Source organism: Girardinichthys multiradiatus, chromosome 17 (genome assembly GCF_021462225.1).
Source record: "Girardinichthys multiradiatus isolate DD_20200921_A chromosome 17, DD_fGirMul_XY1, whole genome shotgun sequence".
Taxonomy (NCBI): domain Eukaryota; kingdom Metazoa; phylum Chordata; class Actinopteri; order Cyprinodontiformes; family Goodeidae; genus Girardinichthys; species Girardinichthys multiradiatus.
This window is the reverse complement of record NC_061809.1, coordinates 22,870,876-22,898,569: the sequence shown is the minus strand read 5'-3', so window position 1 is coordinate 22,898,569 and position 27,694 is coordinate 22,870,876. Positions and strand designations below refer to the sequence as shown.

The 27,694-nt window shown below is 37.7% G+C and overlaps 1 protein-coding gene and 1 long non-coding RNA gene across 2 annotated transcripts in view; one reads left to right on the top strand and one right to left on the bottom strand.

Moving 5' to 3' along the window:
* LOC124882870 (ankyrin repeat and BTB/POZ domain-containing protein BTBD11-A) overlaps positions 1 to 27,694 on the top strand; it is a 252,363-nt gene that overhangs the window by 7,871 nt on the left and 216,798 nt on the right. The window lies entirely within an intron of this gene.
* Positions 4,993 to 5,469, bottom strand: LOC124882872. The gene is made up of 2 exons (XR_007042024.1): positions 5,156 to 5,469; positions 4,993 to 5,055 (listed from the first exon to the last, which is right to left on the bottom strand). It is a non-coding gene; the product is annotated as an uncharacterized LOC124882872 (long non-coding RNA).

The following is a 27,694-nucleotide window of genomic DNA, read 5'->3' as shown; positions in this document are numbered from 1 at the left end:
AGCCAGAAAACTGCAATCGGTGCAGCCCTACGTGTCATGATCTGTCTCAGTGTTATGCATTTGTTCACTTTTGCCAGTTGTCCTTAGATTTATTTTGTTGTTTCTTTCTCCTCGCCATGTTCTACGCTCTGGTCCTACCTCCAAACCCTCGACCTTGACACTACATTAAAGTGGGAACTGTCTGAACTCACCACAGCAGAACCTACAACAGCTTTAGTTTAATCTATTTCAACTCCTTGTATACATAAAGCGCAAATTAACAAAAGTTGACATCTCACTGCCCTTTACCAAGAGGAGGTATATCTCATGTCCAATTATCCTATTTTGTCCAGGTTTAATTCACATTTGTTCATTTCGTTCATTTTGCTGCAGTCTCCCAGCCAGTGCAAGCATGTGGCGACAGTGGAAAGGAACAACTCGGTTTAACCAGGGAGAACATTTAGTGCAACTAGAAACATGCTTTGTGTTGAGTGGCCAACTGTCACAAAATGTTGGGAAAAACTGAGCCTGGTGTACTTTCTGTGTACATTTTTGAGGAGTATTTTCTATGGAAAAGATTAACAGAGTACTCAATGTTAATGGGAGCAATTGGCTCATTGGCCCCAGTGAGGAAAAAAAAGCTAAAAAAAAAAAAAAGAGTATTTTCTATAGGAAAGAAAAATAGAGAGTCCAGAAAGTTATTCTTAACAATAGCTCTGTCAATTGCTAATTCTAGAAAATACACACAGTTCAACACAAAAGCAATAAACAAGGGAAGGGACAGATAAAACACAAGAAGCAAACAATGAATCCCCTTCAATAGGTCACAGTTCATTTCCAGTTGTTCACTTTTTGTACTTATCTAGTCAAAATTACAATTTTAAATGTATTATATTTCAAAGGCATCGAAAAATGACATGATTTGTTTTTAAAGATTTAGTATTTTGAGATAGATAACTTTAATATGATAATTTTGTCATTCTTTAAGGTTGTTTGGAGTACTGAGTTCAGGTTATAAGCACTTTAAACTGTAGGCATTTTGCACAAATGTCGATTTATTTAAAAACAAGAAAGTGTGTACATATTGCACACATATAGCATGCATCAACAAGCTTTTCATTGTAGCAGAACTGTAATTTTGTTATTCTGCAATATTTCATTGTAAAATATTTTGATGGTAAATATACATAGATTTTACATTAGGTAGCAGTGATTTATCATGCATAAACAATTAGACTTTTTCAGACATTATTACACAGAATATATGTACACAAACTCCACCACAATGCCTGAAATGTTTAGCAAGCTTATTGGGGTTGTATTGCATTTACTTACTGTCATAGTGTTGCAGTGGTTTGTGTTGCAGGTTTGCAGAGCACCAAACCTAGACATCACACTGGCTGCAGGGTGAAGAAAACAACACACTTTTATTAACAAAACAAAATGCACTGCAGAATTCCAGGTTGACCGAGCGTGAGAAGGATGGCAATAAGATCTGACGGAGGAATCATGCAACACAACTTACCACAGAAATGGAAAAACAGGAAAAATCTGAATTTTGGGAAAGCCTGTGCATGCATTTATTAAATTTGTTGTGACTTTTCTCATGATCGTGACTTGTCTACTCTGTTTGAGATGCACCAGCTAGTTTTATCTTGTTTGGAAAACCGTCAGTCTCTTGTTTAGATGGGATTGCTAGTGTTTGCTAGTCATTACAAGATTATTACAGTGTAGAAATGTGTGGGTCTTGTGTTACAATGAGTTTCAGTAATAGGTATCATTGTCCTCTTTTTGTCAGGACTGATAAATCCCATTCAATATTATGCTAATGGTTCTATTTAAAATTATAGTAGTCTGCTGTAATTTACTACTCTGTGGAGAACTTATTGTACACACACAGCAGGAATGCTTGTATTTACCAGCAATTTAACCTGATTTTGTGCTTCCTCTTTGTATCTTACACACAAAAACGCTATTTTAAAGATTGGCATAGAAATTTGTATTGACATTTTTTATTAATGCTTTAACTTCACTTGTTACTATATAGAAATTAGCCCCACAAAAAGTAGGCCCTTTTTAGCATCATCACAGCTAAAGTTATGCAAAAATAAGACATAATTAACAAAGACCATAGTAGGGATAAAGTAATTATGAAGTAAATACTGATATTGGTAACTATGCATTGTGATGTTTTAGTATCTACTAAAAAAAAATGTCATTTAGATATTCAAATCACCAGTAACAGTAGTGAAAAGCTTGTTCATCAGCTTCCAGAACCACAGGGATGGTGAGTTTTCCTGTCATTTTCTGCGACCTCCCCAAAGGAACTCGTCTGACCTCCGCAGGACAGATGACACAACATAATGGAATTGCAAAGCAGGCCTGAGCCAGCCAATTAAATTAGCAGCATGGTGTCTCAGCCTCTGTCTTTCACACATATTTTATTGTGTTTTCTGCTGGGGGCAGGCTCTGTGTTTACATATTTGTTTTCCACTGTGGTTTATTATAAGCTCAGCTCATAACAACAGGATTCTGGCAAAGCCTCTTGTTGTCCATTCTGTTGTAATTTTCCGCCTGTCCCTTCTCCTCCTGGCAGGGTGGGTGCATGGAAATGAGGAGACCGATTGTTGTCTTTCTGCTGGTGTTGTGAGCGTTCGGCCAAGCAAAGCTAGTTGTGATGGATTTTTATGTAACGGTGATTTCATCTGGCCATAGGCTCCCCACTCACCCCCGTAACTAGTTTGAGCAGCAATCAGTGATTGTGAACTTCTTGTGAGGCCAAGATGGATTTTATGGGCTGCATTAATTTCTTTCCTTGTATAATATTCATTTTAACTTCATATGCTTCTGGGTGATTCCACTGGAGGAGATTCCAAAAAATGAGTATGATTCAGCAGGGAGTAGCTCAACAGTTTTGGTTTTATTCTCTTTTATTGGACAGTGGATTCTTCTTTTATTTTCACTAAGTAGGTGAATGTACTGGTCAGGATGAGATAATACGAGAAGTGTGTTAGCAGTGCATAATGCACTGAGGGAGTTAAGTGCAATAGGAGGAATCAGGCCAGAGTGTCAGCTGGATGAGGTTGGGCGGCGAAGGCTTTGGCACAAGTTCCTCAAGGATATAATTACCATGCTGATCTGTTTAATTAACGCTTATGCTTATCTGTTGGTCATTAAGATTAGCAACGGGTAACACAAGGGAAGCCATGAAAAACAAAAATGTTAAAATCTTTCTTTCATACTTTATATCCATTTCTTCAAAGTCTAAATGGCTAAGTTTGATCAGATTTGTGGACACAAAAATATCTTCTAGCCTTTATAATATTTTATTGTTTGCCATGATTTAATGAGACTTTGTTGTGAAATCGTTTATACAAACCCTTAGCAAGGATGCCTAGAAACATTATCAGGTAATGATCTAAAAATTGGTTTATTTTCATCTCTGAATATAGGACATGAAATCTTTTCAGGACACTCGAGTCCCAGACCTTGGGTCCAAATCAAATCTAAAGTCTTTAGTGCGTGAGTCAAAGTCAGAGTTTTTTTAAAAATTAGTTTTCAAATTTAGTTGCTCTCTTTGATTCAAAAAGATTCAAAAAGGTGTAAAATATTTCATGATTAAATATAACTAAGCAATTTTAAACTATTGTTCACCGATAATGTCTGAGCTTGACTGAGGTCAGTTTGCCTTAATAAATGTCTTGACTATAGGATAAAATCTTTCAGAAAATGTAATTAATTTCAAGATTAATCTGAGTATTTTCATGTGTTTTGACTGAATTTATTAACATTTATTTAATATGATATGTAGTCAAATCTGAGATGAAAATAATGTAACCCAGGAGGAAGCGGACAGAGCGATACTAAATGTGTAATTCCTTACAGTAAGTTTTCAGGAAAAATTGAATTTCCAAAGCATGTTTTTGTTTGCTAAAGATTGTTTGGAATGGAGATGAAATAAGACCATGGAAGAATTGAAAAAAGGCAAATAAATTAGTAAAATTAACCCAACCAAGTTGAGCAAATTTAGCAGCTAATATTAATTATCTAACTCAAACTACCAATAGAGCAGTTTTGTTTCATTTGAAAACCTGAATATCTTAAAAAAAATTAAAAAACCTGTCTAATTTTTAAAACATAAGAAAGTTCCTCTCTCTAAAATATTACCTTGCAAAATGTCAAGTTTCAAATATTACGAAACATCAACATACCCCATAAAATACATGGATTAATGTTTTATTAAGTGACTAAAAGAATATTAATTTTGCCAAATGCTTTACTGCACCAACAGGTCCGTTGTGTCATCTGTTGCATTGCTGTTCAGTAGATACCATAGATGTGTTTGTTACTTGTCTCGGTGTTTGTTTTCATGGCAAAACAAAAGAAAGTATCAGGACACGTGGGTGTGAAATGTTTTCTCTGATTGGATTTGTCACACCCGGGCCATAGTGAAAGATGAGCTGTTGTTTTTAATGAGCTCCATGTGCTGCACCATGAGCATCGCTGTAGGTGTGATTCATGTTCAGTAGGTGTCCTGTTAGATTTGGAGTTATGTGTGTGTCTGAAAACAATCACCCAAGTGGGCTGGGAAGCTAATGTGAGCTGTCAAAATGACCTAATTGTGTTACCCGATACTAATATATACACAAGTGAATGCCACTGTAGCATGAATCCTAATAGTGTTGAAGGTGCACAGCGTTTTTTTGATGTTGAGAAAACCTTTGAAACGTGCTGTCAGAACGCGCTTTATGTGATGTTAGCTGTCAACAGTAGAAAACTCAGCAGTGATGTCCTGGAGGAATTTTCTACTGCAATAATAATCAGAGCATGTTAGCATTTATAAGGCTGTGTCAGATTTGGGTGGTTGCTAATGTTTTCGGTAGAGCAGTATACAATACGTTTACCATACATGCCTTAAACTAACTGGTTACTTTCCAAGAACTTAGAGGTTACTTTGTCATTGTGTTTGAAACAGCTCTGACATACATACAGAAGGACACTCCAGAGAACGAAAAGCAGTAAAATGATGTTTATTGAGTGACTAATAATCAGGAACAAGAACGGATAAATCTCCAACTGTATGGAAGGAAAGGGAAGAGAACTGGTGAGACAAGGGACTGAAATAAGACGAAAAACTAGTGACTAAAACTCTGAGCTGGGATAGTGAACGGCTTACTAGTTTGATGTAGTCAGGTCACCAGGGGTTGAGGGATTCGGGGATTAGGTCCATATAAGCAGTGTTCGTCTCGATGTTTTCTCCTGGTGCTGTTCTGAGGTGGAACAAAAACCGTGAGGTAATCCAAGTTGTAATGGCTTATGTAGGAGGGTGGACAGGATACGCTTAATGTCCAGATGCAGAGAAACGAAGGAATCAAGATGGCTGCCAGCCAGAGCGAAATCCAGTCGAAGACAATAATTCAGGAAGCAAAGTCTGTAGGTAGTTTTTAGCCACAGAGTCTTCTGAGGCAATAAATCCAAGAGTCAGGTTCTCAGCCACTGTAGGCAAACACTCTCGCATCGAAGTGCTGGCAGCCTCCTGCTTAAATACTCCTCCAAGCAATCAGCAGAACAAGATGCACCTGTCCACCAGTGCACCTGAGAACTTCAGCACCATCTGGGAAACTGAACCCAATGTTGGAAACACAAAAACACACACACACAAACCAAAACCCCGACATACTTTACAGAACTTACAGGTTACTTTTTAAAACTTAATAGCTTCTTTCCCATACTGTAGGTTAGATGTTGGGTTTACAGGTTAGTTTTTGGAATTTTTTTAAGTTGCATGTTTCAAGGTTACCTTCTTGAAACATGCAAATTTCTTTCCTGAAATGTTTTGCATTCACAGGTTTCTTTCCCAACACTTACAGGTTACTTTCTGTAACTTGAACCTTACTTCTTCCGGAATCTACTGGTTACTTTTTCAAAAGTGACTTACTTTCCCGAACTTAAAGATTAATTCACTGATAAATGCCCATAATTTACACGTTATTTCTCTGAAACCACATGTTACTTTCTGTAGCATACAAGTTGCTTTCCCAGAACCTAAATGTTATATTTTAGATCTTACAATTTCTTTTCTGAAACCTTCCAAAACAGATTACTGTTCCAGAACTGACAGTTTATCTTGTGAAACTTTCAGGTTACTTTCCCGAATCTTTCCTTGTTAAATTTACAAATATTGCAGGTCACTTTTCAGTTCGACAGTGCAGACAATTAACATTGACTTTTGATTTATAAAATGTCAAGAGATATCGTTATTACTTCAGATACACAAACGTTTTACATCTGAAGATTGTTTCACCTTTAGGAATGGTATATTAATTTATGTTCATTCTGTTTGCCTAAATGGTGCATAAAAAACAGCTTACATTCAATGTCATGGCCACAAACTTTAGGTTGTTAGATTTTCTACACAAAAAAAGATTCTTTACCAGTTAATTAAGTGCCAAAACAGGTTAAAACATGATGAAAACATGACCAACAGTTTGCTACATTACAATCTACGGTATATAAAATGAGCATAACATAAAAATTTCTCATAAACCTTTCTCAGGTTTTGTTTTCTCGGTGGGATATATTGTCCAAAATATTTCAAATATTGTAGCTTCACAACTAAATTAAGTTAACCTGAGCTGAAAATAAAATCTAAATGTAAAGAGTGACTTTATTGAGCTGCTGTGTTGTTGAATTATGTAGCGTGCAAGGCTGTTAGGTGTGAATCTGATATTTTTCCACCGTGGTGGTAAAAGAAACCCACAGTCATCTTGTCCGCTACAGTTTGTTTTTCTCCTCATACATTTCTGTCACCTGGTGCAATCTTGTCTCTGCAGGCCTGTGGCTCTTGTTTAATTATGCTTTTGAGCAGACCTTTTACATAATTTTTGTGCTTTACAGCTCATAAATAAAAAGCTTTGTACTTTAGAGCTAGATTTTTGAATTCCTAACTGTAACAATTATCATATCTTTTGAGAAAAAAATCCCCATGATCACACTAAGAGACTCAGTTTGGAACTTTGACAATATTCTATCTCACTCTATTGACCAATTGTGAAATTTTTGATTTTTATTCTTGGACTATAGAGACTAAGAGAATAACACTCTGTGACACCCCTTCATTTTGTCAGCGATAGTTTTTTTTGTATATCAGGGGTTTTATTTGACTGCTCTTAGCTTTTAAAATTTTAGCATTAATGTAAACGGGTACTGACTTTTTTCTTTTTGTATGTAAAGAGACCAGTTTCAAGCTTGAAGTGTCTAAATATTTGCTGTCATGTTAGCTTTTGGTCGGGGATCATCAAAGTATTTATTCAGGGGGAAAAATAAAAGCCTTCTGGCCGTTGAAAATTTGCTTTAATTAAACAAACAGTTGCATAATACAATTTAATCATATCACTTCCACTGTAGATCCATGCTTTGTTGAGTCATGTAGATGATTTAGGCATCTTTGTGGATAATGTACAAAGATTCAATAGTGTGCAAGTTGTTTTTAAAAGCAAAAAAGCATCAATCACAAGCAGATCCTCCCTCACATACACATTTACTCCAGGAGTTTATGAAGTTGTCAGCAGCAGCATATAATACATTTAAATTAGAAGCAAATGTAGGATATTCCTCCTACATGAGAGCGAGCGCGCAGTGGTAACTCTATATGCAGGTATTGATAGTAGCCTCTGCTGAGTGCTTTTCAAAATGAGTGAAAAATTATATTCATATCTCCTTTCCTCCAGAGGTAATAGAGTAATTTCTATTCTATTCGTTTTTAGTGTGTGCAATCTCAAATGTGTTTGAAAGTAAAGGGGATTTCCTACTGGAAAAAAGATGTTTAATTAAAATAGTACGCCCCAAAACATCCTTTTTTTCCAGGCTGAATATTGTAGCCTGAGTCCTTGGGCGTTTTTTTGAAGTCAGTTGGTGTAATGGTTAAAATTTGCCTTTTTGCATTGAGGTTTGGAATTGGTTTTGAGGCACATATGCCATGAGTTGTACATTGTTTTTTTCTATAAATAGGAGTTGCATATAGTTGATGATCATTGTCCTAAAACCTTCTTGTTTGTCCCTTTTTGTTGAAAAAGCTGAATCCCATTTCACCGTCTTACCCTGAAACCAAGCCCATGTCTACCTCTAACCCTAGTCCTCTCATTGGAGGTTAGGAGGTGTTGTGCTAAAAACTTTACCTTATGCAGTGAGTTTATTTTTGTGGCAGTTATATAAATAACTGTCTACAGGAATTGGAAATCGCAATTTGGGGATCTATAATCCTTATTCCAAAAGTTCCTATTTTACTCCCTTTTGTGCCAATCAAATAAAAATGTAAAAAGGTCAAATCTTACTCTGACCCCTAGCCTCAGTATCCAGTAAAGTCCTTGGGCCTTTGTTTGTATGCCAATTATGATAGTGGTTACATTTTTACCCTTCTTATTGGTTTTAGCCCAGTTTATGGCCTTGTTATTACCGCCAATATGGCATCAGTTGTCGCAGCTTTTTTCATAAGCAGGTACTAGATAGTTGGCTAGATAGCCATGGTTATTTTGTCTCTTTGATGTTTTAAAGCTTCTTTTGCCTCTGATAACTCTGAATTCTCAGCTTTATTTCAGCATGTTTGGAGGTTTTGATGCCTTCTTTTAGTGGTTGAAGTTGGTCAATACATTTCTTTTTTAATGAAGACTGATTTTCAGCTTCTAGCAGCCTCAATGAGAGTGGATTAGAACAACCCTGACATGATTACTTGGCTTTGACTCATTTTATCTCTCATGTCTTGGCAGCATTGATAAAAGGTTTTGCAAGAAGGAGCACATCGGGACATTAGCTGTTCCTTTTAGCATATTTAAATCATTGCATCGACAAAATTACACATTTCTTGTTTACCTTAATAAGCTGCAAGACAAAAAGAGGTTTGGAGGTGAAACCAACCAATTGGATGATTTCATACAAGAAGACAACTCCTCACGCATGATGTCCGCCAGCTCTTGGCCAGTAGTAAGTCTCCAACTAAGGATGCATCATGCGCCTGGCTGGAGGGAATTGTGTAATTCTTGTGTAATACTTGTAAGTCATGCTCCGAGAAAATCTGAATATCTTCTAAAGCTTAAGGACACGTCAAAGTCTACCGCTTGCAGATGGAAAGAGGAAATGTCAGCTGTTTGAAGTTGTGACATGTTTTTTTTTTTTTGTAAAGCCTCTTTTTGATGTGTCAAACTAAGTGATTTATTTCTAATTTAGAAGATGAGGAAAACCTTGCATTTAAAATGGGAATTTCAATTTGACTTTAAAGCTGGAAATTACATAATTGCAAAACATGACAACCTTGCCACACATCATGCCATGCAATGTTTCAGTGAAACATCATTGGTGGTGCACTTTACAACTTTGACCTGACCAAACTGAATTGTTTGATGTGCATGTAAAACTCCATGGGTGGAAAGACTTTTAGTTTGAGGCCAGGGTTCATTTTAGAGATGCACCAATCAGGGGAAGTCAGAGTTTGACTGATTCTGATTTTTACTAAGGACTGTAACAGTTTATTTTAATTTTAAACTCACAAAAATGCCTCAAAGAACATGCTGTTGGTTGATATCTTTATCAACTGACAATTGGTGGACTTGTAAACTTTGATGCATTTAATGAATACAGTGGTGGAGATTTACATTCATCCAGGACGTTTTGATCCAAAGTTCTTAAGTAGAAGCGAGATGGGTTTCCACAACAGGGGCGCTTCAATGGTGCACTCAATTACAGTTCGTACAGTGTATTGTTTATTTATGAAAACAACTCCAAAGTATTGCATGTCTGGACCTACAAGTAAGGTTGAAGCTTTTTCTATTAACGTCTATGCTGAACACAACAATGGGCAGCAAGCTTTATCCAGTGCCCAAGGTTATTCATGGCTTGTGTGGATCCAGTCCATCAGACACTGACCGGCTTCAGATCTTTCTGGTAGGTCCTTTGCCACATTTTCTTGTGTCTACCTTTTCCTTGTTTACTGCCTTGAGGGATCAAGGTCATCACAATATTTGAGTGACGCTGATGTTTGAGAAATAGGATTTTGCCATCTCACTCTCAAAACTTTGACCCAAAACCTTTAGTTGAAAGCAGAGATTGAAGAGCGGTTAGAACTTTTGGCCCTAACATCGAGTCCAATAATACATTAAATAACAAAATTTTGACTCCATTAGAACAAAAGGGATACATTTGGAAAACATTTGTGAGGTAGATTGTCATGTCGAGATATGGTATCCTAGCAGACTCCTACCAAAGAAAACTGAATGCTCCTTTTAAATTAAATGTGCTTTGGTTTAGAGCTGTGCACACTTGTGCAACCAATTGTGGTGTGTTACAACCCGACGGGGCTCAAACGTCATTTACAACATTTAATTAATGAGGGCGGAATGATGAATCACTTTCTGTTTGTTCCCAGGTGGAGAGGGGAAATTAGCCTTCTTGCTCTAGGGGACACCATCTGGGGCGAGTGACACCGAGTAAGCCCGTGTTGGGTATAATTGTAGCATTATGGGTAACAGAGTCCAAGGGGATATTTTTGGCAGTTAAGGCCTACGCTTGAAAATATTTTCCTTCCCTTTTTCTTACTTGTTTTCTTACTCGCCAATTCAAACAGCTCACCGTTTTTTACTCTTTCTGTTACATAAGCGGTTCCTCTGAAACAGTAAGACACTGTTTGACTACACCTGCTCTGAAATCGGGAGTTTTTTCTCACAACGCAGCTCAAGTGAAGATGTCTCAATTTTGGCATTGTGTGGGAAGGGACATTTCCTTCAACTGACAAGTAGGATTTCATAATAATCACAAGGAGAGCAAGTAGAGGGAAGTTCTGCACTCAGTCACTGCCATGGTGTCTTTGGTAAAACTGCTGTTAGTTTTAAAAAGGTTGATTCCTCCTTAGTCCGATTGCTGTTTTGGCCATTTTTCTTTTTTGTGAGGCCATATTTACTGCATAGGAAGACAATTCTTAATACATTTTAATGCTTCAGAAATGTAACCAGACTTTTTAAAATAATGATTTAATTTGTTTTCTTCTTAGTTCAGTTTCACTAGCCACACCCAGGTCTGATACCACAACTGTAAAATTCTGAAGTTATTTAGATAGAACCTGTCTGACAACACGAAGTAGGCTAACAGATCTCAAAAAGCAGCATTTGCTGACCTGATGTAAAAACAAAAATGAGAATAATAAAATAAATAAAAACACAAAGAGAAGCAAAGTCTTTGACTTCTATCAGTCTGGAAATATTTTCACATTTGGTTACCCCTACCAAAATCTTAGACCTCTAGTATAATTAAGTTACAGTAAAGGTCTTTTTTGAGCCTAAATGGCTAAAAAAAATAAATTTTTTGGGTGGCCTAGTCAAAGTCTGGATTTAAATCTGGTTGAGTTGCTGGGCCATATACTCAAAAGCCCTCCAGTATATACAATTTAAACAATTCTTCAAGGAAGTGTGTGCCCTACAGTGACATAAAAAACTCACTGCCAGTTATTGCAAACTCTTGGTGGCAGTTTTTGCCTCCAAGGATGACAGAACGTAGGGTCAGGTGGGATTACTTTACTTTTTTTGCTTAATAAATGAAATCATCATTTGAAAAATGTGTTTTGTATTTATTACTTTTATTTGTTTGATGATCTGAAAACATTTAGATGTTAAACAGAAACAAAAAGAAAAGAAACCTCTAACGGAGCAAATACCATTTTTACTGCACTGTAGGCAGGTAAACTGGATATGTTGATGTATATAAGCTTCAAGAATAAATTGTTTTCATAAAAAGTGACAAGTGATAGATGGCCTCATAAGTATTTCCTCACCTGCACTGCTTCAAATTATACCCAGGCACATTCTCACCCCTAAAGGACTCACATTTGATATTTTTCATCATAATGAGATATCTATGTCGTGAAGAAATGCTAATGTTGCTTGAGAGCGCTGAAGCCCTTCAATAATGCTTGACTGTTTAAATGGGGCATATGAGAAATTGGACATATTGGTAGGATGTTCCAAGTGTCAGAAAATCAAGACAAAATAATTTCAGTTGTTTAAAATATGGCCTCAACAAATAATCATTCGAAAAATCTGTTTATGTCTGAGCTCCAGGCAGATTTTATTGCAAATCTTCCCTTAACTTGATTGCCAAGCGATGTTCCTTTGTTTAAGACACCTTTTATATAAGTTTGCACCGGTGGTTTTCGCACTGTTGCATAAAAAGAAGTTACGATTACCCTCTAGGGTTTTATGTGTTTAGTTTGCCACCAATCTGGTTGAACTAGTTTTGCGTCATCCTGGAGCTCTCTTGGCAAGCTTTATAGACAAGTAGAGGCACAGCGAGCTATAGCCTTCTTGCATCACAGTTCCTTTCAACTAAATGCTGTTTCACTGTCATTAACCGACACAGAAACCTGTGCATGTTTGTATTTCTACACCTGTGAAGGTACAATGTTAGACTGTTACATTTATAATGTAATATAATATTTTAGCTCTGAATCTTAAATTAGTCCAAATGATTAATTTAAGAAAAAGCTTCTAAATTAATCATGTTTTCCTGACTGTAGGAAGAAGGGAAGAAATAAGAGAAAGATGTGGCTGAAGAAACAAAAATGCTACTGGTTATTTGAGATCTATAAAGGTGGCTGGGCAGAATTGGAAGGCTTCAAACTCACAGACTAGACTGGATTATCCTACTCACTGTTTGTGGTGATCTGATAATCTGTAGCCTTTTTTAAACATTTTAGTTATTGCTCTGACTACAAATGTAGTCAAGTTTAGGCAAGTAGTTCATGAAGTTCCATAAACACCCAGCTTAATTAAAAAACATGTTCTCTTCTCTTTGCCATTTTGAGGAGAGCCTAAGAGAAAGGACCACCCTATATTTGTACCCCAAAGAAACGGTGAGTTATGTACGACTGATGAAAAACTCTCCAAAAAGTTAATAATTGGGAAATTTGGAGTGGCATGTCATGGGGTGCATGTAATTTCAGTGAAAAGTGTTTTTTTTTTTTTTTTTTCAAATAAAGCACAAAGTTGCACAAGCCAAGTTGTAAATAAATCTCTGGCCCTTTTTTTTTCTAGTGTTTGCCTTCTTTGGTCCCTTTCCCCCTCAACTTGAAAATCTTTACTTCACCTGCCATATAAAGTATAATAATTTAAGACTTTGTATAATGATGAACCGTTGCTTAAGACTTATATTAGTACTACTGTTGAAATGCTAAGCCTTTACACGTCCATACTTGTGATTTTACCTCTTCTACTTCATTAGAAGCGTAGGTTTAAGGTGGGCAGAGCTGAGTTTCAAGCTGCATTCTGCAATCACAGTGTGGGTAATAGGATGAATAAAGGTGGAGGCTGGCTTGTCCTAACATGTACAGCAAAATAGGGAGGTAAATGAGTGAGATGTCAGTCATAGTTAATATACAGTCCTCAGAAGAAATATAATCCAAGCCTCCTACGCAGTGTGGAAAATATTGATTTAGAGTATAAAAAAATGGTGTACAAATATTGTTGAACTATCTACCATTAATGTATAGAACCTTTTCTTTGTGAAATAAATGAAATTTGAGACTGGAAAATTTTGACATAAAAAATGTGTAGAAGCCCTGAAATTCAGACAATGTGATTGAAAATGACTTCATTAATAGGGTGGAAATGCAGGTGTCACCTGTTGCTGCCATTTGTACATACCTCACATTATCTGGTCTCTGCAGCAGCTTTTCACAAGGCACTCAAAACATTATCATCATTTTATAGCATAGTCTCTTAATGTTAAACACATTTTTTAGCCCAACCATTGCTTGGCACCCAGATTCATGCACATGCTGCACTGCCAAGTTTGTTCATCCAAGAACTCTTTCACCTATGCTAATGCACACCTACACAGAGCAGTTGCATGATACCATTCCGGCTTCCACACACTCAAACTCGATAATCCTCAGGCTGATTTCTCTCCCTACACTCATAACATAACAGATAACAGATACTCAGTCTCATCAGTGCCCACCATCCGTCATAAAGTCCCAGGGGCTGCCTGGTAAAATCATCAAATGCAGTTTGTTTTTGGCTTGTTCTAACCGATGAATGCATCATCAAAAGGGTGGGGGAGCTATCTGCATACTCACATTTTTCTCATAAATATAGTAATGCAGCGTTCCATTTACCTTGTAGGAACTTGGACCTGGGAAGAATATAACACCCATTTTAACCCTGGCTGCTTCAATTGCAAGTTGGCATTTACAAATTTACACATTGACCTGACTACCTGCTGTTAGCAATACAAACCCCTATTTTTTATTAGCATTTTGTGCAAGTGAAACACTGCTCACAAGCAGATGTTAGCAACACTATCTGTGTGACTTAATAGTCACAAACCGCCATGCTAAAGTGGGTTATGCTGATACTGCTCCAGCTAACTCAGTCTTTACGCATCTTACGGCTAGTGCACTCTCAATGTATTACGCTTATTTTTATTTTCATTTAAGCACTGTGACAACATTTCTACAAATGGAATTTGGACAGCTCTAATTTAATGAGGTACAAACCATCAAAAGTGCACACATACAAGTATTTCTCAAAGATTCACTGCATTTCATGTGTGCCAGCCATTTTGGATTTTGAAGTCAGTAAGTGCACATGTTTCATGGGTCTCGAGAAATGCATAGAAAGCCAAATAAAATGATAATAAATTTAATGATTTTAGGTATAGGTAGTATACAAAATATCAGGCTAAAACGAATGCAGCTAATTGTAACTCAACTAATGTTAACTAAGGCGTAAAGGGGACATTTGATGCAAAAGCCACCTTTTGAGTCCTTAAATAAATTTTTGGAATCTGTAGGAGAGCAGAAAAGTTTAAATTAGTCTCCAGGTGCTACGTAGATATCTTTATATTCTGTTTGGGTCATATTTTTCAGTTCGTTCAGTTTTCTCTATCCTCTGTTACGTTTTTTGAACTATTACCTCACATTATTTGCTGTGGAACAGCTAAACAAGATAATTGACTTCCAGTGAACCAATTTCGCGTATCCGCCATTTTTATCCCTCGTTGGCATTTTGCAGTCCAAGCTTAAATATGCTGAAGCAGCAAGTGGATAAGTTTAAATGTTCGGTTGTTGGGTGTATTAATCCACACAATTCATTACACCTCCCCCCAGCATCAGAACCTTTTTGAAGTACCTGGTTAAATGTTATTTTTCATGGAAATGTTTCCATGAAAAGTGGGGAAATTCCTTTTTGTCTGTGCAAAGCACTTCAAGGACGAGTGCCCTAAGCAACCTCCACTAGTATTCAATGTCTAGGGAAACAACGGACACAGCAAAACACTAAGCTGCAAATAACGCTAAAATGACAACACACTTTATTTTAGACATGAATTTATTGTGTACTGATATGACGTCCTGGCCATTGTTTTGATAGCAGTAGCATTGTGCCTTCTGCTTATGTTGGTGCTGTGTGCTGCTTCTAGCTTCTTGAGGACAGAACCGTACTGCGTGTTTTGAATAGTATTATTACATAAACAGGTTTGTTTTTGCTGTATTTGCGCCGTTAGAAATTGTATCTCTGTTATCAAACTACGAAAATGGCCGAATGGGATGGTTTGGAACACTCTTTGACCTGGAGGGGGGTGGGGTGTAGCATTTAAAGACACCGGACCAAAACGAGTTGCTCTCAGATGCACCTCATAATTACGACTAAAGCATTGCAGTTCCATGTAGTATAGACCGCAACTGAATGATTTAAGTGTGAAAAGGAGGGACTTAAAAGCATGATATGTCCCCTTTATTGCAGCTGATGATGATGCAATCTCGAAACATAACAATATTCTTAGGAAACCAAATAAACAGATGTGTTTTTTGGAGGCAATGCAAAAACAGGCATATCAGTAATTAAATGTTTGATGTGACAGATGCTAAAACAACTACTGGTCATGTGGCTAATGTTGCATCTGCTTTTATATAGCAAAAGGCTGCTACCTTCTCAGTGTATTAGGTAAATTTCCATACATTTAAACACTGTTATGTTTGAACTCTGAATAGTTCACCAGTCCTTCACAGGGCAACGCAGAGACACAGAGGACAAATAACCACTCCGTGCAGAACTCGTACAGCTATAAAAAATAATTTAGTTGTGGTTGAAAAGATTAAAATGTATTTATGGGTCACTTTACCCTGGCCAACACTGGCCTTAAAGCATAGTTTTTAAAAGCATAGTTTTTAAAAATATGTTTTTCAATGAATGCTTGCAAAACCTATGCTAAAAGTAGAGTAAAAGGTAGTGGTTTATCATTTTTAAGACGGTAGCTGAAACAATTAATCTGTATTGTTAGCTATTCGTTCTTATTTTCAGTAACTGACAGACAGTTCTCACACCATGACCATTACACCAAGTGACTCCAGATAACTTCCTCTTTGGATTTTTTTTTTTTTTTCTAAAATTAGAAATGGACTTTTTTCTGTCTGTCTCTGCTGGATGTTGACGGCTGTGAAATTTTCCAGGAAACATCAATCATGTCTTCATTTCCCAGACTAAATCACCCCCGTACTCCAGAAACCTCTGACTGTGTTTGGTTAGGTTCTGATGGTCTTCACCTCGGCTGTTCTGATGCAGCTGTCTTTCTGAGTGTTTTCTCCTATGCATAAATCCAAGAGTCCTCATGAGGGAGAAAAGTGGAGCTGATAGAGTGCCCTGCCACAAGTTCTTCTCATGAAGGATTTGAGTCATCCATGTCTTAGTGCAATACAGTGGTGATATATTTATGGGGTTAGGGAGCTTATTCTTGAGGTTAGGTGGAATATAACAGAGGTTTACCCTGCTGGGAGATGGATTGGCTGCCTGAATTTTATTTTATTTCTTTTTAAGCCTCTATAAGAGAAAATCCTCAAATAATGCCAAGTTATAGATGCAGTATTATTAAAAGAAACTAATAAAAATAAGTAAAAAAAACACCCAAAAACAAATAAAGCACTATTTGATTTAGATAAAAACCTAAATAGGTAAAAAAAAATGTTAATTGAATGAAACACCACAAACACATTCCACAGTTTCTGCAGAGCCAATAAGAACAGATCTATCCATCACTTACATATTAATTAATACAAAGAAAAGATAGTGAGCTACTAGTTTTAAATAGTGCCAGTGTTTGAGCTGTGCTGACAGAAAGGTGACAGAGTAGGTCAATTATGTGTTAAGAAGACCAAGAGAGCAGTTTACTGTGTGATAGATGCAGGAAAATACTGCTGGGAGGCAAACATATTAAGGTTTCTCTGTGCTGTCTTACATAACCAGGGAACTCATACAACATATTGGTTTGCATATTAAAAATATTTAGCATAACAGTACAGCCAATGTATAAAACAGAACAATTCCTGTCTTTCCTGTTGGCCTGTCCCAAATGTTGGAGGCTCTTTGTTGTTGTTGTTCTGGGTCTTCATCTGTGTATAAGCCTCCAGATGCTGCTCTGTCAGACATTTTGCTGCGAACAAACACAAACACTGTGACGTACATTTAACAAGTCGGCCATGGGGAAATAAACATGAGCTCCTGAATGTAGAAAATGACAAAGACCTGAGGCAGGTACTCCGAATTCAGCTTTGAATTGTGTTTTTTTTAAAGAATATTTTGTGTGCACTAGTGGCCTAGAAATATCTATATGTTGTGCAGGTTTGCCTTTCTTTTCATCCAGAGACACATCAATGAAAATGACTAATTTAATTGACACAAGTGTCTGATAATAAGACTGCGTTCATCATAAAAGATGACATACATAAAGATTTTTCCCTGAAGGTTGATCAGACGGATAAACTCTTTTGATTCAGCTGTTTACCTCCTGATGAGAGTTTTACTGCTTTGTGTGGGATTAAATTTGGCAATTAAGTATAGATCGAGATTAAAGATTATTATAATTGTATATTAATTAGTTTTTGTGTTTCTAACTTATGTGTTGCTGTTGTTATTGTTGGTCATCTGCATACTAATTACTCAACATGTTATTTTATAAGGTTATTAGTGGTCTGTGTAATTATTAATGTAATTTATCAAACAGGGTAGCTGAATGTTCTCTGAAGGATTATTTCTGTTTGTTTACCTACTTGAAACAGAACAACAAAAAGCACAATGACTCATCTAGTGTTTTTGTTTTGTCCATTGTGACCTCTGAGCACATGATCATCTATCATGTGTAGTGGGAAGAGTTGTTTACAGAGTTGCTAGAACAGCCAGATCACTGATGATTTCATAACCGTGCTGGGATCTTTTTCAAAAACCATTTGTCCTCCAAATGTTTGCAGGAATCCATCTTTTTCTCACTCCTAAAATCAGTTGGAAATCTCACACTGGGACCTCTTTGTTGCCCTTCTTTAAGAGAAACACAGAGCGTTTAATTAAAAACTGATACATGATTTCATTTTATTGTTTGAAAGGAAAATGTTTCTAGACATGGCCTCCTTCGTTTGACTGGAAATGACTCAAATCCCTCCACCTGTTGCACTAATATAGGGCAGTGTGTTATGTAAATGTTGTAAGGTACCAAACCTTTCCAAAAATCATAGGGAAGGCGTTTATTTGTGTGCTTTACATGATGAAAACATAAGATAAGAAAACACATACAGAAACCTTGATTTAAAAGAACTCAGCGTTTTAGTATTTTTGCCGTTTTCTTGAGGTTTGTTCAGAATTAGCCTACTTAAGGACTCAATGCTGCTTCTCCATGTTTGGAGACTTTACTTATGAAACTGGCAAGATTTGACATGTTCCAAATCTAAGACACCCCTTGTTGTCTGTGTTTTTATTTTTTAATGATTACTGATACTGCTGTGAAACATTTGTATCAGTGCATAATTCATAATTTCTCATGAAGACGTCATCACATGGTTCCAACACAGTTTTCATGTTGAAATTCCTTCTTTTCAAATTTAGTCCTTTTTTGTGATGGATGAATGGATGGATGGATGACGGTTTCTTCATATGCTTGAAGTGTAATGCAAACAAGAAGCAGTAAAATCTTGCATTTGAAAACAGCAAAAACTGCAGCTTTGTACTTTGAGGCCATGCTACATAAACAAAACAATAATGGTTATGTGGATGAATAGGCCAGATGAGTGTTACCCAGTGTGAAAATGCATCTTAGCTAAATAAAAGCATGTTTTCTTTGTCTATGCAGTCTTTATTTGCAACTTTTTAAACTGAAAAAACAAGTTACAGTTAATGTGTAGATAGAATAAAAGATGATGCCCACCGTTATGCTGTTTCAGTATTTTTCCCAGAACTGAAAGTGCCATAGCTATGAGGTCAGACATCAGTATTCAGCTGATACAGTGGAGGTTTGTCATGTGGAAATTTAGTATTTGCTTGTGGTAAAATAGGTCTGTTTTGTTTTCTTGTGTTTGCTTTGAGCTCATGTGGTTTTTCTCTGTTTCCTCTTATAATTAAGGCCAACTGAAGGCTTTGCACCAGCCATTTCATATTAAACAAAACTCAGCACTACAGATGTTTTGAGAGCAGCAGTTTTTTCAAATATCTTCCAGATTGTTCATTTGAAGCTTCACTCTGGACGACGAAAACATTTTACCTGCATGCCTCTAATTTGCTTTCTGGATCATTTATTTCCTTGGGGTTCCAATGTAATTATGCCCAGGAGTGGAAACCCTCTTCTCATTGCACAAATTGACAGAAAGGCTGAAAAATATAATTTCTGTTAAGCAAGCTAATTTGTGATGCTCTTCAGCTTTTAGGCAGCATTCATGAGTCAGCTTGTGCAAAAGCATAATTGGGAGCAAACGGATGGGGAATTACTATTCTAAGGTCTAGTTAGGGATTATGTATTATGAACATGAGCCTGTCACTGTACCCAAGTGTCAGTTTAGGGAGTTTACAAACCTCCACTTATAATTGGAATAACTGAGAAATAAGAAAATACACAAAAAAGAGCTTCTAGTAGGCATATCAGGGGCCTGTTCTGCTTTTGTTGTATGTGAACATTATTTTGAGCTTGTTGGAAACATAAACATATGGTTTGATCTACCTCTCTTGTTTCCTCATTGTCACCTCAAAGCCAAATGTGTATGTGTTCAGGTTATTTGAGACATTTCTGAAGTACTCCAGGCTATGATTTTAATAGAAACCTAGGCGCTAGAAAAATGCAACCTAATGGTTTATGAATCCATCAGTGCTGTGTATTGTGAAAACATAAAATGAGAATGTTGGCTCTAACAGAGATTTGACTCATTAGTCAGCTAATTAAAAAAATCTCTAATAATAATAATAACGATAGTAATAATAATTCAAGTATATTGAAAGTCATGTACAGCAAAAGATAGATGATAAATTGAAGAGACCCAAGTACAGGACCTTGGGTAACAATCGCAAATTAAAGCTGCTAGCAGCATTGGGCGGCACACGCAGCTTGACCCCTCTTGGCCTGTGTCGTAACCGCGGGAGCCTGGCATTGCCGCCTCCACCGACGAGCCCGCCGCTCAATTCCGCACGTCACCATTAGGTGGCACTGTGAGCAAGCTTTCATACAACCTTCGTTCATGCTGAGTTCTGCTTCGGCGAGTGTTTAAAATTTGGCTGAAATCCGACCTTTCCGATTGAAGCTGCGCTCACTTCCTGTTTGGTGGCGAATGATTAACAGAGACTTCCTGTCATGCTTGGAAAATCTCATCAAAATTATTATGTTTCATTAGACAAAGATCAAAAGCTCTGGATACTGTCAAAGAAGGTCAATCGGCTAAGAAACCTGCCATTTAATTGTTAGTGGGCAGGGCTAAAGTAATGTCATCAATAGTCCTTAGACTATACTGAGTCATTTTAAAGTCTGTAAGTCAAAAGCTGTAGGAGGAGTTGGCTCAGATACAACACGAGTTTACGAGAGAAAATGGCAGCTTTGATCCAAAATGGCCGACTTCCTGAGAAGTTTGGAGACTTTTTTCCAAGAGACTTTTGTGAAGGTCCTGACAAGTTACAAATGTGTACCAAATTTCATAAACCTTGGACAAAGTGGCTTGGAGCTGGTTGTTTTAGTGCTTCTAGGGTGCGCTGTGTTGAAACTAGGCTACACCCACAAATATTTTCACTGGATATTTTTAAGGGGCAATGTCGATCAAATTGAATTTGGTGGCGATTGGATGAAAAATGTGGAAATCAAAAGCAAACGAAGGGGCATGGCGTGACATCGCACTTCACCACACCACCACGGCCACACCCTCCAGCCAAACCTCTTTGCACTGGAGACTTACTTAGACCATCTTGTTATCTGTCACTGGGGAGAATTTCATGTTTATTCGGTGTCGGGGATCAACTATGGACCTTCCAAAGTAAAACATTACACTTCCTGTTCTCAGGTGGGCGGGGTTTCGATGATGTCAGGATTTGACCAGTGTTCCATTTCCTGAACTGATGGAAAAGTGTTGGTCAAAAGGACGATGCGTCACCAGGAACAACCTGTCCTAGTAAAAATGGTTGATGTTGGCGTTGGTCTGAAAAATCCTAAAAGTTGTGTCAGCATATTTTGGCATTTAGTATTTAGAAATAATTGTGGTAATCCTAACTAATTCAGCGTCAGATGGTGACAAAATGGTTATGTGTTGTTTTTTTTACATAGTGTATGTACATGTCTTGTTTCACTGTATATTTACTGTATCAGGAAAATTAAAGCAGCTAAAGATGTGTATGATCTATGACATTACATGAATTTCACTGGTTTTGTTTTCTTCAACAGCATTCTTCTTTGTCTTAAAATCAACTTATGGCTCAACAAGTGATTTTACTGAGAAAGTGTCACATTCTGTGAGTTTCAGCATTCATATTGGAGGTTTTGGAAACAGCATCAGTGACTTTGTAGTCACACACCCACACAACCGCCCTCATCAAATCCACATGCCATATAGCTGCAGATAAACCAGCTTGCTGCAGTTGGTTTGCTGCATTACTGGCTGTGAGTCATGTCTTGGGTGAGGGAGTCCTTGTCAATGGTTCATAAAGCAAACTTTAACAACTGTAGCAGCACAGCTTTTTCTTCCAAAGCCACCTTACATTGTACAACATATATCAGTGTTTCTCTTTCTCACCTCTCTATCTGCTTCCACTTGGATTGCATCTGAGTTAATGATCTCACACAAGTGCTTTTGGCTAAAATTAGTGTCTTACAAGCGTTTGTGGATGGTCAGCCTCCATAATCCAGACAGACATCCAAACGTCAGTATAATGATATGCTCTAACCTGCTCGGTTTGCTTCATTTGAAGCTGAAGCAGCATCCATGGGCACCCTGTGAAGAAAGCTCTGCTTGCAATCTCTTTGATTTCATGTGGAAAGTTTGCGTAGGTGAGAGTTTGAATTCAAATGCTTCATCAGATAAAGAGAATGGTTGTCTGTGTATCTCTTAAAGAAACCTGTGGTTGGGTTCAAACATGAGTTTTTATGCAAATAACAGAAGAACAAAGAAGTCGCTTTTGAGTACCACAGAATGCGGACACGTCGTTCTTTTCTTGCTTTGGAGACACATTTTAGATTCTAGATTAGATCCTATCAGAGGCTGAGCCCTTAGTCCACCGTATCCATGTCTTACACACAGTGATACATATAATGGTTTTATTCTTATGAGTTACAGCAGTTTCTCAGAAAAATGCAATGTTACATAAGACCACTAAAAAAGGATTGTTAATGTACAGATGTTATGTTATCACCTACACAATCATAGGGGATACTACCTTTGCAGTTTTTAACATCATGGACACCCTCCACAAGAAGGCTAAATCATAAAAGGTCATTGCTAAAGAAGTTGGCTGTTCAAAGTGCTTTATACAAACAAATCAATGGAAAGTTGAGTGGAAGGAAAAACTATGCTAAAGAAATATGCAAATGCAAAAGGTTTGCCACAACTTGACATATTCAGAGACTACAACTGCGGCATTCCTCGTGCTTGGCTACTCCTGAACAAGAGACAACCTTATTAGCATTGTGTGGGAGTGAAGGAGAAAATGTACTGGACTGCTGCTCGGTGGTCCGAAGTCCTCTTGTCAGATGAAAGTGAATTTTGCATTTCATTTGAAAATCAAGGTCCCAGAGTCTGTAGGAACAGTGGAGCGGTGAAACTGAGAGTGATGTTTCCACAATCAGGCATGATTTTGGGAATGCCCAGTTTGTTTTATCAAGGCCAAAGTCAGCACAGCGTTAATGTCCATAGTATCATTGGGCTAGATTGGCCAGCAACCTGGCTGTGGTTGAACTCCATAGAGATTCTATCGAGGATTTTAAAGAAGGAGGTGAGAAACACCAGAGTCAACAATGCAGATGTGCTGAAGACAGCTTTTAAAGCAACCTGGGCTTTTGTAACACCTCAAGAGTACCACAGGCTGATCACTTTCATGCCCTGCTGCATTGATGCCGTATTTCATGCAAATGGAGGCCCAACCAAGTACTCAATGCATATACATCGGAGTAGATTTTCATAGGCAAACAGTTCTGAATTAAAAATCATTTTGTAGTGGTCTTATGCAATAGTTTTTTTATTTGTTTTGACAAACTAAATTTTAGGAGTTCATAAGCTGTACACTATAATCATCTAAATAAACAGTTCTGCTGCTGGTTCCTTTCTGCTAAAATGGAATGCTTCCTCTCCACTGTCACTACATGTTTTATCAGGATAACTGATTACTACAGAAATCAACTACATGGAGCAAACAGTTGGTCTTCCTTAGATTTTGCTAATTAGCATTACATTGTCAACTGAAATGGACTGCATGTAGCTGAATCTGCATTAGATTAAATGACTAGCTTGTGTTGGAATGAATTAGATTGATCTGAATCAAACCTAGACCCAATTGGATTCTGTGAAATCAGATGTGAATAAGAACTGTTCATTTTTTAAAATGCCTTGAAATTGCATTTGAGGTAAACTGGTGCAATATAAATAAAAGGAATATAAATTAATTCCAATTTCAATCAAATAATTGTTAAATTATTTCTATATTGGAAAACAATCAAACAAGTGAAACTGAAAGTTGAAATCAAACCCAAAATATCACAAACTCACAGAGTATGACAAGTTTAGATTTGTGCCAGTGGTTTAATATTTCATTGTGGCCGGTCTCATCCATCAGTATTAGGACCTTAAGACAAATGTGATGGGGAAACTCAGCATTTGACGGTATTATGTTACAGGTGTTTGTTGTTCTTCTCAGTGTTTATTTAGGCCCCCTAAGGTTATAGCTTTTGACTATGTCTTGTGGCCTGGTGAGCTTGAAAGGCGAGTGATTCAACCACATCCAGGGTCATGGGTTCATCAGAGTTCTGATGAATTGGTAGACTCCGTGGAGACGCTACCGACGCAGCCCTCAGTTGGATCCTTACGTCCTCTAGTTATGGAAGCTTGAAGTTCATTCTGTTGTTCACACAGACTTGGTTTTAAAGTAGGCCAGCTCATGCCTGGGAGCAGCCATGCCGAGTGAACTTCCTTGGTCGCTGTTTGAGGCAGCATTTTGGAGGAGCCTCCTGGGAGTCTGAGCTGTCAAAGAAATGAACGAACCTCTGGAAATGCAGCAAAATGGAAATCCGCCTGGTTTGGTTCAGCCACACATTTTGTTGCAGTACTTAACAATTTGTTTGTGGCTGAAATGCTTTTGCCCTTCCTCAATTCCTTAATGTGCATATTGGAATAATGTTAACCAGTTTTAATTTTGGAGAACACTGAAAGAATTTGGCAGCTATCAGTGTGAAGCATTGGGGAAAAAAGGTCAAAAATCACAGTGGAATCCTGTGTCTCACAGTGCTAATGGAAAGGAAACAAGAATTTGATGGGAAAATATCTCATAACATGACTGCAGAGAAACGTGTAAAAGTTCAGCAACCACAAATGGATTGAAAAGGACCAATATTTGAGGACAGGTTTCTGGTCTGTATACTGAGTGGAAGTGACCAGATGATTGCTACCAGGAATTGCTTCAGCTCCAGGCTGCACAAGCAGAAGTCAGACACCAATGTAAAACCCATTCTGTAGAAAAAGAAACTGAAGATTTCACTGAAGTTATCCTCCACATTTCTCAATCCCATGATGGATTGCGTGAATTCTTTTGACAACGTCCAAACTAAAATTTTTATAACCAAAAAAGTGCTGTCTCACAGAGCAAATACAGTCAAAAACCTTTGGGAATGTTAACTTTTAGCACCTTTAGCTGTAGGTGACCAGAAGAAATTGACTGACTACATATAGCATCATAATTATCTGCTTCGTCACCTCCATTGCCATGGACCAAGAACAGAGGTACAGTTACACTTAATTTGACATTGATCTGCTGTTTTGGATGCTTTGAAATCACTTAAAGACATTAGTCATAAGTATATTGCAGTGGTTATTTTCCGCAGTGGAAGAGAAAGACCAGGGCGTGATGCACTATAAAATTATTTCCAATCATAAAAGGACATGCTAATATGTAAATTGACGGATGTATTCCCCCCTATATGTCATCTCTAATTTTATATCAAGTATGGTGGCACATTTTTCACTGCTACTCACAGCAGGATCTTGGCTCCAAACCTATTTCACTGTCTAAATCCACCAGGAGAAGCATTTAACAGTTTCTGTTATGAGCTGCCAATCGCTGTTAAACATTCGGGGAATTCCACACTGCCAGACAAAGCTGTTTAAATGTGAAACCTGAGCTTTCCCAAAATCCAGCAGAGCACCGAAAGAGAGGACCACAGACCGAAACATCACATTCTGCTGATCTGTGCTTGGAGGGGAGAAAGAACAGCGTTGAGGTGACAAGATCCAGAGGGACGAAAACGGTGAAGTGCAATAACAGTGCTGACAGAGTGGAGGTTGAATTTAGGAAGACGTTGGGAAAGAGTGAGGAGGTGGAAGAAGGGGCGGTGAAGACCCGAGTGGCTGTGGCCCTTTCCCGTCGAGCAGGCCCAGATAATCAGAGTAGGGAAATATGGCGAGTCCCACGCAGATCTAGCCAACCAGCCTGGAGCCAACAGTGACAAGCCTGATTGATGGAGGCAAATCGTGAGCACACTCCTCTGGGAGCGAGGGAGGAGACAGAAGAGGAGGGAAAGCAGGGAGCTGCAGGTGGTCAGAAATACCAAAGGTTACCTCAAGACCTCAGGATAAAACTGAAAAAAAGTTTTCATTAATGATCACTCAAAGCAGTCCTACTAGTTCGAGGCAGAACAGCTCTGCAAGAAAAGACAGTTTTACTGGTGTTCATGTTGTAAGCATTTACCTGTTTGCCTGGAAAAAAGAAGCAGAAAATGCAATTCCTTACTTACTTTAATTGGACACTGGGTTAACCTCCCACAACCTAAAGAGATGCGTGTGATTCTTTCAAAATTTTAGCTAAATGACCTGAAAATTATGTTGTCCATCTTTTTTCTCAGTTTAAACCTGTCTTTATCTGTTTATCTACATTACAGCTGGAATAAGCCACCTAAAAAGTACACCAATTTAAATCTTTGCAGAAGCTTTTTCAGCAGGCTCCCCAGTGCTCATTCCCCAGTCTAATAACATACATGTCATAGCTAAAACATTTAAGGTAACTTTAACTTTTCCTGGTCTATGCATCACTCTTTTAACTAGGACTGGATACTAAAAGAAGAGACAGATCCAAACCTTTTAGGTGGAATCTCTCGTAACCTCCAACAATCCAAAAGCATACATGTTATAGTTTCATAACTTTAGCTCTGTGACATTACCAATTCCTAATTGTTTCTCATTTTAAAACTTACTTTGTTTGTACATCACTTTTATAACTGCAATGAGACAGCAAAAAAGGACATGCAACTCTTATCATGAGACACTCTAGTTTCACCCAACCATCCAAAAATGCACACTATGGTTTCAAACTTTGACCTGAAAGTTGTGATCCTTCTTTTTCTCTTCCTTTCCTAATCTGTTTGTTCATTTTATAACTGGAACAAGACACCAAAAAGAGAGAACCAATTTAAATTTTCAAGAAACCTTTCACCAGGTGCTCCTTCAACCTCCCACAGATATGCATTTATAGTTTAAAAAATGTAGCTCAATGGTCTGATATTATATTGTCATCCTTTCTCTAGTTTAAATCTTTGCTAATCTTTATATCACTTTTAAAAGTACAATTAGAAACCAAAAAGAGGAGGCCAGCTCAAACCTGGATCTGACCCTTTTAACCAAGTACTTAGGTGCTTTCACACCAAACCTGCCAGAGTCCAGTTTCTAGGGCGGTGTGAACCTATCCCAGACACTGAAATGGACCACAGAAAAGTTCCCTGGCACGATTACAACTGCCGGTCTCTGCATGGTTTAACCAGACTCTGGAGTGGTTAGAAACCCAGACGAGACAGACGGTATTTGCTTTATTTTATTCTTGATTAGCAGAATACTGCCACCGCAACAATCTGTTGCAACTGCATGACTGTGTTTGGTCCGGTCTAAAAAATCTCAGAGGGTGTATTCACTCGAGGAAAGTCCTTTGGTCCGCTTGTTAGGTCTGCTTGTTTGGTCCATACAAACGGTGTAGTTTGCTTTCACGTTGTACTTTTTGCAAGTGAACTAATTTGTAAACAAAGCAACACGGGTGACGATCTTTGGACAGAAATGTAGGGGGCGGGACAGAGCACCGACCCGGAAATGGTGGATGTCCTGCAAGCAGCCCCACTGTTCTGCATATCTGTGCCATTGTTACAACTGTAACTCCTTCAAAAGATTTTGAAACGTTCTATTTATAATTTTGGAACCCCCGTT